This window comes from Sinocyclocheilus anshuiensis, unplaced genomic scaffold (genome assembly GCF_001515605.1).
Source record: "Sinocyclocheilus anshuiensis isolate Anshui unplaced genomic scaffold, SAMN03320099.WGS_v1.1 scaffold2125, whole genome shotgun sequence".
NCBI lineage: Eukaryota > Metazoa > Chordata > Actinopteri > Cypriniformes > Cyprinidae > Sinocyclocheilus > Sinocyclocheilus anshuiensis.
Genome location: NW_015551130.1, coordinates 127,088 through 131,663, shown reverse-complemented (window position 1 = coordinate 131,663; position 4,576 = coordinate 127,088). Strand labels below are relative to the sequence as shown.

Here is a 4,576-nt window from a genome sequence, read left to right as displayed (position 1 = left end):
ATATATATATATATATATATATATATGTGCACATACAAACACACACACACACACACACACAAAGAAAAACGAGTAGATAGAATAGAAAAATGGAAAGCTAGTGTTAGTTTTTTTTTTAATAAAAAAGATAAATAGATAAAGTAGAATTAAAATAGAATAGAGAGTGCTAGAGTTAGAGGGTCAAATGAAGATGGAACAGATGTGTTTTTAGCCGTTTCTTGAAGATGGTTAAGGACTCAGCTGCTGGTATTGAGTTGGGCAGGTCATTCCACCAGCAGGGAACAGTTAATGAAAAGTCTGTGACAGTGATTTTGTGCCTCTTTGGGATGAACATTAAAACGCTACCAACACATGGCGAGCTCACTTTGGTGTTTGCTTCTGTGGCGTGAAGAGCTCCGGATTCCATCTCCGTCAACAGATCATCAACGGCTTCGTGGTTACTGTTCGTTGTTGTTTCTATTTGTGATTATCCTGTTTATCCTAAGAAAATTCCTGGAGCATAGGAGGGGTCTGCCATTTATTTTGATCTAATTATGCGATGTGTTTTTTTTGTTGTTTAGGGAGTTAGGGAAGTTCATTTGTACTTTTCTTTTCTTTATAATTAGGTCATTTATATTTCTTCTTTATTTTATTAGTTGCTTTGTTTGTTATTTTGGTCTTGGGCCTCTCTGAAGTTAATGCTCCTTATATTCATTTCACTCTTCTTTAATAAATTATTTAAACTTATATTTGTCTTTGGTGATCTGTTGGCTGTGGTTGGAATCCCGTTAACATCACTCGTTCGCCTCTTACCCTATTAAAATGGGCCGTAACAGTTATATTTATAATATGTTTAGTAGCTTCTTTAATGTATCAATATACTGAAAAAAATATTCTCAAACCTCAGTTTCTCCAGCTGACAGTTTGGGCTCTTCAGTCCATTAGAGAGCAGCTTCAATCCTGAATCCCACAGCTCATTGTTACTCATGTCCAGCTCTATCAGACGGGAGTTTGATGATTGTAGAGCTGATGCCACAAACTCACAGCACTGACCAGTGAGTTTACAGTATATCAATCTGAAGAGAATAATAAAAAAACAGGTAGACATTACAGGTTCTCTTTTATTATACTGTATACTAACCAGTCACCTTTTACACTTTCACGACTGTTGACATTTTAAAGAAGTCAGGATGTCATGTTCTCATGTTATTTTGCATATTTTTTATCTTAAAATATAGCTTTTTACCTGACAAGCATCATATTCTCTTGGACTCTTGTTTTCACTTGGTCATTGTAACTGTTTGTTATTATATTGTATATATTATTTATATAAGTTGTTTACTTTTTTCTAAGATTATTTTTGTTATGAAGATAATAAGTTACATTTATTATTTGTGAATTTATTTTTTGTTATTTGGTTTGGGACTTTTATTTTGAAATATCGATGGTTGTATTTAATGGCTGACTGCCTGCAAGGTTCTCAGTTGGCGTGGAGAGGTTCAAACAACAGAGGAAACATCTTGGACACGCACAGTGTTTTTGTTTCGTTTCTTTCAAACCGCAGAGGTGCATAAACTGATCTGTGACTGGACTAAGGATGGAAGGGAGTAGTGACGGTGAGGGTGGATATGAAGATATGGACTTAAATAATTGGACGGAAGTACGGAGAAACAAACGCGTTAGGAGTAATAGTAGTAAAGAAGGCAGTAGTTCAGATGGGAGAAAAGAAGGTAGGGTAGTGCGGAGAAGGGAGGTTGAAGACGAGGGGTTTAAAGTAATTTTGAGTTTCAAGGAAGGAAATTATATAAGAAAAGTGAGTCCGGTGGCATTGACTAGTACTCTTTGGGGAGGGGAAAGGACTGATAGGAATGGTTTGATAGTGGAAGATTTGATGGATGCTGTGGGACTTGAGTGTTTAAATGATGCAGCAAGATATTTAATATAGGACAGTTCTCTATACATGATTGGAAAGCATAATAATGGAAAGTGTGAATATTGTGGAGAGGAAGAAACAGTAGACCATGTTTTATTGCATTGCCAGAAGTATGATTCAGAGAGAGAAATTTTAAAGAATGCACTAAGAGAGAATGGAGAGCAAAATATTAGTAATATTCTTAAAAAAATCTGCAGATGATAAGGGTTGGAGTCTACTTCTAGAGTATTTAGGATCAACAAGACTAATAAATAGAATTTTAGAAATATAAGTTTATTGATTTTTTGTTTAAAGGGTGGTTTATTTATTAATTTATATATATATATAATTGTTTTTATTTTTTATTTTTTATTGTTTTTGGTGTTGTGTATAGTCATTTAGATCCTGAGTCCACACTCCAGATCAGTGGGTGGCGGTAATGCACCCGAAAGCTGTTTGCCAACCGCCAATAAAAACAAAAAAGCAAGCCAGTGGCAAACTCGAACTTTGAGCATGTGCGCATCAATGGATGTCTCTTTCTGCAAGGGATTTGAACATGAGATTAAGGAGTATTCAAGACAATTTCTTTCATATAGCATGCAGCCAACGAGGTATTTCGCTTTATATTTGCTTTGTTTGTATTTTGTGTTTGAAGTTCTTAAAGTTTGTTTATTTGCTAATGTATGTTTTGGTTTGTATTAAGTTAATGTGGTTTGTATTCATTGTTTAGTTTTCACGATGGATTTGGGGGAAAAGCCATCAAATAAACCAGTAGTACGGAAACCACTTGTGCCAGCGTATGCTTGAGGGGAATTACAGTCATAAATAAATAATATGTTGCATTAGGATATGAACATAGATCCCACACTCTAATAGTAGGACGTTTACCCCTACATTAACAAGTTATTTTTATGAATATATATATTACTTACATTTATCACCAGTCAAAACATGAGAAATAAACTAATATTTAACCTCAGACTCCATAGTACAAGGGGTGGCAATACTGCAAATTTTGGTATCGATCCAATACAGAATAAATACAGGGCCAGTATCGCCGAAACTGATACCGATACTTTTCATTATAAAACATACGTTTAAATGACCAACTACACTTTGAAAATTAACAATAACTAATGTTGATATGACTAATATTACATGCACCTTAAAGCTACCTTTGCAGGCAGAGGAGCCCAGAACATGAAAGCAATGCACAGTTTCGTGTTAAGTATTTTCCTCCCGTAGAAAAGTTCTAAAGAAAAAAATTTACGTGGCTTAATAAATTAAGAATGTAATATTAAAAGACAAAACTCAGTATACACCTTATTAATGTTGCAAACTAGATATACAAGTTAGCAAATGTGCCCAGAATATGAAAGCAACGCTCAAAGTTTCCACATTGTGCATTTTCCTTCCATAGAAAACCATTATAAAGAAAAGTTTAATGTACAGAACATGAATGCAACACACTGAATTTCATTTCCTCTTATTGATAACCAATATAAAAGCACTTAATATGGTGTAATGGAGGAAGACAGTGATAAAGACCAAATTTGGTATACAGTTTGTTGATAAAATATAATATGTGGCAAGCAGCTGAGCCCAAAATATATATGCAAACATGCTAAATGACATGTTAAGCATTTTACTCCCATAGAAAACCGTTATAATGAAAACATTTAAAGTGGCTTAATGCATTAAGAAAGTAATATTAAAAGGCCAAACTCAGTATACACCTTACAGCGATACTGCATAAAAAGGACCAATTTGGTATACAGTTATATACAATATGTACTACGTGCAGCATTTCCTTCCTCCCCTTTTCATTTCTTTTGTAGCTCGGAGTTCTACTGTTCCATCTGTAGCCAAAAGTATCCGCTTGCCGCTTGGAGCCACTGAGTCACATGATAGCATGACAACAAAACAGCGTAGCAGGGGAGGGGTATATACACACACAGACATGTCTACACTTTGTTGAATGTATTAAGCAATGTATTAAAGGGTTAGTTCACCCAAAAATGAAAATTAGCCTCTGTTTTACTCGCCCTCAAAGCATCCTAGGTGTATGTGACTTTCTTCTTTCAGATGAATCCAATCAGAGTTATATTATTGTTTATAATAATTGTTTGTTTTATTATGTTTCATTAATAAAATTACAAAGCTCAGTGCACAATTTGCCACACCACAAACTGTCAAACACATCTTACCAGCAAACATATACTCGTTTTCAACCTTCTCTCCACTTTCTGAGGCAGAAGTCTCTAAACTCATCCTTTCCAATCATCCTACTACTTGTCTGCTTGATCCTATTCCATCTCATCTCCTTCCATCTCAAGCCATTTCTCCTGCCGTTGTACCTGCACTCACTCACATCGTTAACACATCCCTTCACACTGGTGTTTTTCCCTCAACATTTAAACAGGCTCGTATAACCCCACTTCTTAAGAAACCCACTCTTAACCCAACTCTTTTAGAAAACTACAGACCGGTTTCCCTTCTTCCTTTCATTGCAAAAACACTTGAACGAGCTGTGTTCAACCAAGTCTCTGCCTTTCTCACACAGAACAACCTCTTCGACAGCAACCAATCTGGCTTCAGAAGTGGACATTCGACTGAGACTGCCTTGCTTTCAGTTGTTGAAGCCCTAAGACTGGCAAGAGCGGCTTCCAAATCTTCTATACTTAT

General features: G+C 35.5%; 1 pseudogene; it reads right to left on the bottom strand.

Moving 5' to 3' along the window:
• LOC107663190 (NACHT, LRR and PYD domains-containing protein 12-like) overlaps positions 1-4,576 on the bottom strand; it is a 47,227-nt pseudogene that overhangs the window by 5,091 nt on the left and 37,560 nt on the right.